This window comes from Haemaphysalis longicornis, unplaced genomic scaffold, assembly GCF_048455015.1.
Source record: "Haemaphysalis longicornis isolate Haplotype H1 unplaced genomic scaffold, Haemaphysalis longicornis Haplotype H1 scaffold_9, whole genome shotgun sequence".
Classification (NCBI taxonomy): Eukaryota; Metazoa; Arthropoda; class Arachnida; order Ixodida; family Ixodidae; genus Haemaphysalis; species Haemaphysalis longicornis.
The window spans coordinates 77,125,559-77,137,580 of NW_027526460.1; positions in this window are offsets into that span (position 1 = coordinate 77,125,559).

The following is a 12,022-nucleotide window of genomic DNA, read 5'->3' on the forward strand; positions in this document are numbered from 1 at the left end:
AGCTGTCCGAATGGTGATGTCATCCGCGTAGATGGTGTGGTACAGGCCCGGGATGCGTTCCAAGAGGGAAGGGAGCTGAAGCACAGCCACGTTGATCAGAAAAGGGGAAATGACTGACCCCTGAGGTGTGCCTTTACAGCTAAAGGGCACGGGGTCTGATTGAAGGCCTTCGACTGAGAGGGTTGCTGTGCGACCAGTAAGAAAATTGTAAATATTGTGAGCATCCTTGGGCAATCTATCGGCACCGGTTGGCACAGTCGGTCTTGGAGGGGAATCATCGGACTGCCATCAGTGCTTCCTCTTCATCTGTACATTATCATCATCATTAGCGAACGTGCTCTAGCACTTCGTCCTCATCTCTGTGAATACTCATCACCATGGTGTGTGTACTCGGGCGTTCCCTGCTCGAGCCTCCGAATAAACGGTCGCCCCGAACATCGGCCTCTCCGGTAAACCTTGTCCTCTCAATATACTGGTAGGTGCGGAGGCCCACGCGAAGTTGCTTAAGGCCAGGCAGTATATTTTTATTAGTGACGTTATCGAATGTCTTGGTCAAATCTATGCCCGTAAGTGGGTTATCCAAAATATGATGCTGAAGCTGCAGCATGTGTCAGGGCACCCCCGGAGAGTGGATGCACGAAAACCCCCCAAAAAAGTGAAAGAAAGGAACACAGGAACAGCAATTTGAAGTGCTCGCCAGGAGCGCACCAATGAGCGAGCGCCAGCGCCGAAACCCCGAGGCATCATGGGCAAATATGGCAACGCACTCGTTGGCCAATTAGAGAACGCCGCTCAGGATACGAGTGGCGTGACCACCATATATGGGTATGGAAGAGGCAATGAGCCAATGAGAGTGCGCCACGAGAGAGCCCAGAGGGGATAAAAGCGGGGCGCACAAAGAGAAGGAAGAGGCAAGAGACGGGACGGCAAGACACCGGGAGGCAAGAAACCAGGAGGCGGTAGGAGCATGTGCGCTTCAAGGAACGAGCCAGGGGGACGCGGCCAGGCCATCAACCATGCCATCCGAGCCGAGCCTGGGTGGGAGCTCGCCGACTTCGCATCGGCACCGTCATCCTAGGTGCACCACGAACCTGTGTCTTCGTGGCCCCAGCGGCATCGGTCGGGCACCTGCGGCCAACGTCCACGCTCCGTCGACCTTCGTCTCGACGGCCCCGTAAGGCTACGTTCGTGCCGAGCTATACCTGGGACCTCAAGCGGCAGCGGCTACCAGGGGGTAGCCACCAAGGAAGCACGCCACCCAAGGGATCACCGCGCGCGTCGAACGCCGACATCAAGGACCTCCAACGGGAGCGGCTACCAAGGGGTAGCCACAGAGGAAACACCAGGAAGCGCGGAGCCCACGCCGTCAAAGGAGTGACCGCGCGCATCGAACGCCGGCACCGAAGCGAGACGAGGATGGCTACCACCGAGTCGCGGCCACGCAACGGGTGCGACACGTCGGCGCCGACGACAGCGGGGTAGGCCAGTCCATTAGGGACATAGCTGTAGGACACAACTAAGGAGTTGTGGGAGGAAAGACGTTAACTAGGACTTGATGTAATGAAGGGATTTCAAATAATTGTGTAGAACTTTGTTGTAGAGACTTCTGGGTTTTGGTTTGAATTGCACTTTGGGATATTTATTTTGATTTTGAGGTTTGATTGTTATCGAGTTTGTGCAATTTATTTATTAAGTGATTTGCGCTAGAGTTGTTTTGAGTGTGCATTAAATGTGGGTTGTGTTAAGCCTGTCAACGGCTTTCCTGCGTCCATCTCTCTGAGCTGGTAAAGACAACCTGACCATCGGTTCACGTGACAACGTCCTGGACAAAGAGTTAGGACGGACTCCAAGCATGGTGTGAGGGAACAGACCCTGATCACCCATATAGGTTTGCAGACGAGCCAGGAGGATGTGTTCAAGTAACTTGTCCAGACAGTAGGTTAGGAAAATGGGTCTAAGATGGGCTATAGCCAATTTCGTGCCCGGTTTGGGGATAAGCGTGATTTTAACACGAAAGTGTTTTATGCGGGGGTCCACAAAGATATAACTGACGTCATATCCGTCACAGAAATGACATCGCCAGAAAAACTTCCATTGACGCGGCGGCGTCGGGATTCGAACATCGAACTCTTTCACCGCAACGGGAAGTACGAAACGCGCTCCAGACTGCGCTATGAACATGCGCACGAATAGGACGGGAAACGGGCCTGAAGCCTTCCTTTCAGATTGTGTTGCCATCTGGGACTCGCGAAGCAAGTAGTACACCAGGACGCTAATGAGAGCCGACAGTTGGCGCCTCGATGCCAGCGCCTACGTGTACGGGTGACGCACAGCGTACGCTGCGGAGGAGCCGACTTGCGGATGTCGCGCTCGTGACATGCTCCGCTGCTCCTTTCGCTGCAGCGGACCGTGTTTTCACCCAGCGATTCGCTGACAACCCGTTAGATTTCGTTCGCACGGGCGGTTTGCAAGCGCTCTGGTTTCAGTCGGATTTACGCAGTGCTCTGGCGCGTGCAATCCAGTGTCTAACGTTGATGCGTCTAACGGTGCCATACCAACGAAATTTAAATAGCGACGCGCAAGTTCATATCGATGTACAATAGACATTCAACTGCTCCTGTGAAGGCACATTTCACTTTCGTGCTTTACCGGTTCCTATGGAAGAGGGAACAACCACATTTTTTGCGGTTTTCCAGGAGAAGGGAAGATAGCCCGACGTCTACACTGTGGTAATGTAGTCTGTGAGCGCCTGCTCCGCGCCTCCAGTAAAGTTCCGAAGAAATTTGTTGGTGATGCCGTTTAGGACCTGGGGCTGATCGAATGTTGATACGAGTGAGAGCGGCCCTTGCTTCGGCAAGTGTGATGGGGTGATCTAAAGTCTCCTTGGGGCCGCCGGTGTAATCCGGAGGAAGAATGGAGGCAGCGGGCGGAATATGGAGCTCCTGAAGCTGTTCAAGAAGCTCCTGCTCGGAGCCCGATGACTTGTGGAGGAGGGTGGTCATCTCATTCTTGGTGTGTTCTTTTTTTTTTCTCTGGATTTAGCAGGCCGGTGAGAATATTCCAGGACTGCAGAACATTCATGCTGCCTTCCATGCGGTCACAAAGGGCATTCCAATGCTGGTTGGTTCAGTTTGTTGCATGCTTGCTAATGTCTTGGTTTAGCTTAGCCAAGCGGCGACGGAGAGGGCGGTTGTGCTTCTGGCTCTGGAGTCGGCGCGCAAAACCCTGCTTGGTTTCCCATAAGTAGAGCAGACGAGAATCAACCACATCACGGTGTGCTTGTGCAGGGACTGTTTTCGTAGCAACGTCCCGTTGTTCGAGGAGTGCGGCTAATCCAAATCTTCGAAGTGTGCTAAAACTCTCTAGGGACAATTTCCCTGCTTGGGGTGGCTGCTACGACGCTCCCTTCAGCTGGGTCAATGGGTGTCCTGGTCGCTGTGATGGCGGTTACGCAACTCATGAGCTACATAAAACTAATATTATTGGGACTCAAACCCAACCATCTGGGATTGGAACTAACGAGAGGACCGAAGAACGGAGGCCAAGAGTGGCAGGTGTTCAAGACATTATGGGTAATCTTCAAAGCGAATCAATAAATGGTGGTATATGTATACAGGAAGCGCCACATTTCTTCCTATATTAAAATAATCTCACATTTCCCAGGCCACTGCGTACTCAGATTTTCGGAGCGATGGGCTTTCAATTGGCCAGGACCAGCCAAGTTACGGCGGTTAGGCTAACACGACAAAATGGTTGGACGAAATTCTTTAAGGCAAGCATGTGTTCTCTTCCTGTGTTTACTTTGTTTACATGTTTATGTCACATGCGCGGAAGCAATTCGTCATCACTTTTTCTTGCCATTCTCGAGGTCAACTCATCATCGGGTCAGTCATTTCTTTGGTGAGTATTCGTGCTCGTCGTTCCTCAAATTCACTCCGGTTTTTGAAACATTTATGCGTTTTTAAATACCATTTTTGCTTGTAACCACTCTTTGTAACGCATTCCAACCACGGCCAATCCTATCCAACGAGTGCGGCATACATTGCAAACAGGAGAGAAACAATGTACGTACCATTTTATGTATTCGAGCTTATCTCTTTGCTACAGTCGCTGGAATTGTAAAGAATTCATAATTTTGGGCAATTCGGGTTTTGATCTTACAGTGGACCTCCATTTCATGCCCTTTTATCTGCAAAATTAAGTAACTTTTTAAGGTCTAATCAGGATTGAGTCAGTGAATTAGCCCTGGCAAATCCACACTTTGGGTACGAGCCAAAAGCATCGAGGGCTTCATCATCATCATCATCATCAACTAAATTTATTGGCCCCATCAAAGCCAGGCAAACTGAATCAAATCAGTCATGAAGAAGGAGCGAGGGCATGACTCGGACCAGCCATCGCCGTCGATGCAAGATCCCACGATTACGGGCGAATCACAAGCATGCCAGGGTCCAGTTGGATTTTCACCCTTTATTCCAAACGAGAAGTTCCTTGCCCGCACGAAGAACAATTACGGGGAGCGCCAGCGCACGTCCCTGAGTGAGACAGCTATGGATGTGACAAAACTGGCTCCAACACCGAATGTTCTTCACAGTGTGGATGACTTCTTCGATGGCACGAGGAGGTCGCGTCGATCTTTACTGCAGAGCAGCTCACCCCACGTCTACCAAGGCTACAGCTTCAAGCACGGCGACCGACTTCCACTCGGCAACGGGGCCCAGCAGATTCCGCGAAGGAAGAACCTCCCCCCGCACCAATCCACATACGCAAACGAAGATGTCCGACCATCTTCTCCACGCCAAGGCAGATTCATGGCAGAGCAGAACTACCACGGAGGGCACTGCCCAAGGTACGCCTTCATGGCATTTTTTGCTGCGCTGACAGTTGCCTCCGTGGCTGTGGTTCGGTCCGACATGAGGGAAAGGGCCCTGACCAACCATAGTCAATCCGAGTTCTCCCAGCATTCTGATTCGGGGATTCTTGACGACACTGGGTCGAAACAGGACGCCCCGGCAGAGCCGTGGACCAGTGTAAAGGCATTAGCAGATTCGACGTTCTTAGGTCCTGCACGTAATGGTAGCAGTACAATACAATGGCAAGACAAGGATCACGACACCTTGGAGAAGCTGGAAGTAACCTTTTCTAAGGAACACACCCCTTTAAGCCTACAACAGACCACAGAAACAGCCACAACCGACACGTTGGAGCCTTCGTTGCGTACGGATCCCACGCACACCGCGGCAACGCTGCCTCAAGCTCGTGTGGCTGCCCCAGTTCGGCCCAGGGGTATGTCGGCGCCGCCTCGAAACGTGGTGAGAAGACTAAAACGCTGATGCCACAAATGTTTATTCATTTTGCCCATTATCACTAGCAACGATCTTAACATACCACCCTAAAGATATGCTCTCAAAACTAAACTGGATGTGATGTTCAAGATGTTCCTTTGTAGCGTGTTAAAGCCAGTCAACCATTGTCATTACTCAAATAATTACATAACATTGACTAGTATGTAATTATTTCCATGACTTTCCGAGGGTTTGGCATAATACAGTCCATAAAATGCCCCCCCCCCCCTTCCCCCCCCCCCCCCCCCAAAGCACGTTGTTTACATTACTCTACGATTACAGGGAGACCTGTCAGAACGTTTTTCTTGAGCTGTAATTTTGCGACGAACAGATTCCTTCTTTGTATTTCTTATCTGATAGGGGTCATAGCTTTTTGTCACTATTTGCTTCTTAAGCTTCCCATAGGTAGCCTTGTCATTCTTCTGGTGTCTATATGCTCAGCGCAGCATATCACGATGTTCGTTTTCTTTAAGCAATTTCACTACATGTCATATTAGCTTTTCGCGCTTACTATAATTTGGAGTCATACGTCTCTTCATGTGCGTTCTTAGCTGATCGTTTTAAGTGATTATACTTGTTACACCGCAAGCTTTATTCGCAGTAAGTGCATCTGCTAGGGTCTCCAGAAAAATAGGATAGATGTTAACAGTGCTAGCTAGCAAATGTTTAATTGGTAAGCTATGCTCGGGCACAAATTTTCCCCTAAACAAGTTTTTTATAAGTATGTCTCTACCAAAGAAAAAAACATTAACCTGATATGCTATGCCCGGAACACAATTTCAACCCTTCTCTCACGGCAGAGACAATCCGTCATTGTCAAGAGCCTTCCATGAGACTCGAAAATTCTACCGTTATGATAGACGGGCAATGTTGAGTGTGCGCTCTTTTTCAGTTTCTTAGTTGTCACCCTACTCGCAGACAAAGCACGTGTGCGGACCTGCTGTCTACACCTACTGCCCTTTGTCCGACCATCGCGCGTACTACTACCAACGGGCCACCCACATGTGCATGCCGGCCATCGCGAACTACGTCGAGGTGTGCAACCACTCTCCCAACCGGTTCGCCTCGTTCCGCGACTGTCAGAAGAGCTGCCTCAGCACCGAGCTCCCAGCGCACGTCTGCTTCGAGAAAACCTTGTTTTCCTGGTGCACCAGGTAAGAAAGACCACTGCGCACCCTGCGCTAACACAATTCTTGCTTTGAGGCGGAGCCTTGTATGGCTAGTCGAAAACGTCCTGTGGTGCCATGTATGCAGAAAACTCCTCCGTTCAACCCGATGTGCATGCGTGAAAAAAAAAAAAGCAGGTTGGAGGAGAGTTAGAAGTAGCGGGACTGGAATTGTCCGGTTTTGAGGATGACGCAGCAAGTCTTGTATCTACTGGGGCTAGTAATCGCGAGCACCCCATAGCAGGCAGCGAAAACATGCCTCCTGCAGAATATCGAGCTGGGCATGCTGGTATTACAGATGTAAGTTTCCATGCAATTGTGAGGGGCGTGAAAAAAAAAACAAGTTTTTTCATGTTTCTTTTAAGAAAAATATGAGAAATCGAGTAGAAACGATTCTGCACAGATCTATAAAAATTCGTCATAATTCTAATGCGAAAGCATTATATGTCTCATAAAAAGCAAAACGTGACCGTAGTGGCTGGCGACTACAGCTCCTTCGTTTCATCATCCAGACTCGGCATGTTGCCAAGAAATTCTTTTTTGAAATTTTCCATGTCAACTTCCCGGAAAGTGAAAAGCGACTTATAGTACACGAAAACTCACGCTCGATGTGGTTGTTATCGTCTGATGTAACGCCTACAATCAATCTCGTTGATGTGGTTCCGTCTAGCGTACGCCTTCTCCAACCCCAAAGCCCCCTTCGTAGGCCTTTCAGCCGCTATCACCTGTTTTGCTCTTGCTCGCACAAGCGCGTCTTGATAGCGTTCCTCGTCTATTATTTCTAGTTTTTGTTTTGTTTGCCTTATGTCGTCTCTGGAAGCCCCTGGCTGTTTGCTTTCTTGCTCTGTTAACGTTTGCAGCACAGCTCGGAGCGATGTTTCCTACTTATTTTGTTCGTACTTTATGCAGCTGGTCCTTTCGTTAGCTTTAATTTTGACTGCTTGCTTAGTTAGTTCCCACATTTACGCTACCGTATTTTGGCCGTCCTGCTCAATTTTGTTAAGTGGTCCATAACTATGCCAGTGAAGGATTCATCTTTTAAAAGCTTTGGATTTAAATTCCACATGTCCCATGTGAAATTATTACTCCATTATTTTGCACCCAATGCCACACGTGACCATACCATGGTCAGAAAAAGACATTGACAGAACTGTGTAGTGGCGGCAGTTTGGAACCTGTTCTAAAGATATGTATACCCCGTACAGACGGGCGTGGCTTGTACCCTGGAGGCTGGAAGTGGGTGTATTGTACGCCTCTGGCTCCCTCCTACATGAGCCATGGAGTCGTGCCCCGGTAGCTGTACGAAAGCGCCTTAGTTCCTTCCCTCTAACTTGTCCATTCAGATGATGCTGCGGTCTAGGAGAGGCGAAGCGAAGTAGCGCATCATGACCCTAATGAGCGCTGATAGTTGACGCTTCAATAGGGCAGCGTGTAGCAGAGGAAGCTGCTGTGCTTATTTTATTAACCATTTTATTTCATTAAACATTTTATTAAACCTTCAAGAAATTCCCACCTTCTTTTACACGTTGCCATGCTGTGCTAGAGACCGGTCTGGGCAACTACAATTCGTGTCCTTTTCTCTTGGTGCCTCTTTCCAGACAGGACGTGAAGGCTCGGTGGTGGTTCTTCGACGGCCAACGCTGCCGGCCCTGGAACTTCACCGCGGGCCTCTGCCCGAGCCCCGTGGACAGCAGCGTGTTCCGTAGCCTCCGCGACTGCGAACGCCGCTGTCCGATGCGTCGCCACGGAGTCTCTCGAATGCGGCCGAGTAGGACTGGGCGTCGCGGTCTGTGCAAAGCGGCCGGGAGAGGCAAGACCTGCACTCCCAGCGTCCTCCGGTTCCCCTTCTTTGCGGACGTCTCTCCTGCAAGTGGACGTGTTCGTTGCATCCGGTCCTCTGCACCCGAGCTGCTCACGCACCGATGTCTAACCGGCTCGAACCGGTTCACGTCAAAGGGAGCCTGTAAAAAAGCCTGCATATTCAACACCTCCAAAAGGCGCCCAAAGTACATACTAACGTCAACAAGGCCCTTACCAGCCGGTTTTCTACGCAGATTTCGATTCCTTAAAAGACACTTTATGCGGAATATGCATAGGTTTTATAATGTATGAGCCAGCTGACCTCTCCACAGTTTATTAATTTATCGCGTTCTACACTTGTATTCTACGAAGAATTTTGCACAATCAGCATAAATTTGGGTGATAATGTAATAAAAGAAGCCTTTAATAAACGAAGACCTTAGCAGCCACACGGGGTGTGAATGTACCGGTGGGTGCCCCTTCACATTCCTGGTGGCTCACCACAAATCGGTGTCTTCTCCGCCGTCGCAGCGCAAGTGGTACGGACGCTGAGGGAGGCAACAAGTAGGACACTTGGTCGGTTAACTAGCGCCACGTCACATACGTCGTGAAGTCATATCCGGCCTTACTAAAAAGCGCCTGGACAGCTCCCGCGCTCTTAACTCCCTACGACCCTTGTGATGCATGGGGAACATGTTACGTGGTGTGGGAAGGATCATAAGGCAGGCGTGGGTAACTTAGGGATTGGAGAGTCTCCTATCCACAATTTAATACTAAATATATACTAACGCATAATAAGTAAGTTTAAGTTAACAGAACAGCACTTGCGTCCCCTTTCCGGTAGTGATATATTAAACATGTTTATATAATTAGCTATAAACCTTCAGAAATTGCATCCAGCCCGGTAGTGATATATTAAACATGTTTATATAATGAGCTATAAACCTACAGCAATTGCATCCAGTCCTTGTAAATGCGTGCAAATTCCAAGTGTACCCCTTTTTGTTTAGTGTCTTACTATGATATACGTTCCCTTGTATTTGTTTTTCTTCTCCCCTAATGATTTTATGTGCCTGTAAACGCAAAAGTGTGCGCGTAAACAGCACTTGAAAAATAACCACTAGCATGCTATTTTCTTTTCTTTCAATCATACGTGAGGACCACATGGGGTTTGGTGTTCCGTTGTTTCTGTTGCCTGGTACAAATAGGAGGGGGGGCTAGTGAAGCTGCTGTAGCGCAGCTTCTCTGCTATTTTCCATGCCCCAATTGTTTCTATTTTGCGTAAACCACAGTGTATCGTTGCGGTGAAATAAACTTCAAACTTCAAATGGGAGCGCAGGTATACAGACGGTCTAGCATGTGCCTCCCAGGGTAGGTGGCCGAAAACCTCCGCGGTTGATTATTGTGATGGGGTTCCACGAGCTTTTCCTTTGTATTAAAGACCCCCAGACGAACCCAGACGAAAGGGTCGAGCAGTGGATGCGTGCATGGGCACTTCTATAATTCGACAATCAATTTTCTGGAAGCTCGAGTTTGCTAAGATGAAGATAAGGAAAGGGGCAGGCGATGCGGCTGATTATGAAAGCTTGTACCAGCCGGAGTCTCCTTTCCTCCTTGTGTTTATTGTGACGGGCGGTTATTCGTCGGATGGACCGAGTAATTTGCTTTGCATGCGATGTTATCTGCGATATAAATGGAATGATTGCCATGTTCCGCTGTATGAGGAGACCAAGTAATTTGATGCTTTCTACCTCGCGAGTTGAATGAGGAGCTCAGAATTTTTAGGTGAAACGTTGAGGCCTAGCCCGTGCACGCTCCTCCTCGACAACGACCTGCGCACCAGCTTGTAACGTTTCCTCTATGACGGAATCGCAACCGCTCGAAGAAAAGCAGCGCAAATCGGGGGACAACGCAAGAGAATCACACAGCACATGCACCGGCGAACAGCTGAGCTCGGTTTATTGCGGTGGGAAAACATACACAAAAAATGTCGTTTGTCCCTCTTTCATAGGAACCGGTAAAACACGAAAGTAAAATGTGCCTCCACCGGAACAGTTGAATGTTTATTGCGCATCGATATGAACTTGCACATCGCTATTTATATTTCGTCGGTATGGCACCTTTAGACGCATCAAAGTTATACACTGGATTGCACGCGCCGGAGCATTCCGTAAATCCGTCTGTAACCACAGGCGCTCGCAAGCCATCCGTGCGAACGAAACCAACCGGGTTGTCAGCGAATCGATTGGTGAACACACGAGCGCGACATTCGCAAGACGGCGTCGATCTTATTCCGTGGTCGTTGCCTTACAGGCTTCTCCCAAGGTTACGCTGCGCGTCCCCCGTACACGTAGGCGCTGACATCGAGGGGCAACTGTCGGCGCTCATTAGTGTCATGACGCACTACTTCGCTTCACGTTTCCTAGGCGGCAGCACCATCTGAAGGGAAGGATATAAGGCGCGTTTGCCATCTAGTTTACGCGTCAGTTCATACGGCAATCAACAGCGCGATTCTTGCCTCCTGCTGCGGCGACAGATTTCGTGGTTCAAATCCCGGCACAGTCATGTCAATAGAAGTTTTTTCAGACGATGTCATTTCCGTGACGGATATGACGTAAGCAAGATCTTGGTGGACCCCGGCATAAAACACTTTCTTGTTAAAACATAATTTCCCGCCGCAGGGGCTCAGTGGCTAGGGCGTTGTGCTGCTGAGCACAGAGAAGCGGGTTCGATTCCCGGCCGCGGTGGCCGCTTTCCTGGTGGAGGCGAAAAGCAAAAACGCCCGTGTGTACGAGATTTCGGCGCACATTAAAAATCCCCAGGTGGTCAAAATTAATCCGGAGCCCTCCACTACGGCGCGCCTCATCTCCTGCGTTGCATCGGCGCGTTAAACCCTACAATCAATCAAAAAACGTAATGTTATTCTCAGGCCCTAATTGGTTTGCGAGGTAGAGATTATTCTCATAATGAGTGATAAAAAGTTAAAGTATGAATGTATGCGCTTTCTGGCTCAATACAATTTAACTTAACGCGTTATTCACAGTGATAAGCGGGCTTATCATCAGAAAGACAATTTATCAATTTCTCAAATCTTTTAAACAAAAAAATTGCGCCCACCTCCTCTCGCAGAAACCCTGGTGTGATGCGACGCTGAGGGGGGTTCAAGCGCAACAAAGAGCAACCGTCGACCGAAAGGCCGCCGGAGAGCGGCACACCGGTTATATGCGCAGCGCGCCCGAAGGAGAGGAGACCGCGGAAGAGAGAGTACTGCACATGTGCCGGCGCCAGTGTGTCTGCCGCGGCTATGACGCAACACGATCCAACACAATCCACTTTAATCCAATCCAATCGACTCCAAATCTAATCCAAGCCAAGCCAATTCATTCGAATCCAATCCAATGCCCCTCGCAAGAGAGAGGCATCGGAGAGGAAAGGGGGTGAGCGGCGGAGAGCGCAGCTCGCGCGGCGAGGACAATGGGGGAGGGGCGGACGACAACAACGCCGACGACGCTGCATGGACAAGGCGAGTGAATGAGATGCAGTCGCATCTAAAAAGAAGACACGGGTGCCATTTCCACTAACGTAAAACATGGGGAGGGATGAAGCATGAAGTGTAGAAGTGTATTCTTGGCGCCTTGGCGCTTTTGCCTACGGCCATGAAACCATTGGGAGTGGGGAGGTATACAGCTTTTCCTGTAAAAGTCTTGTGTC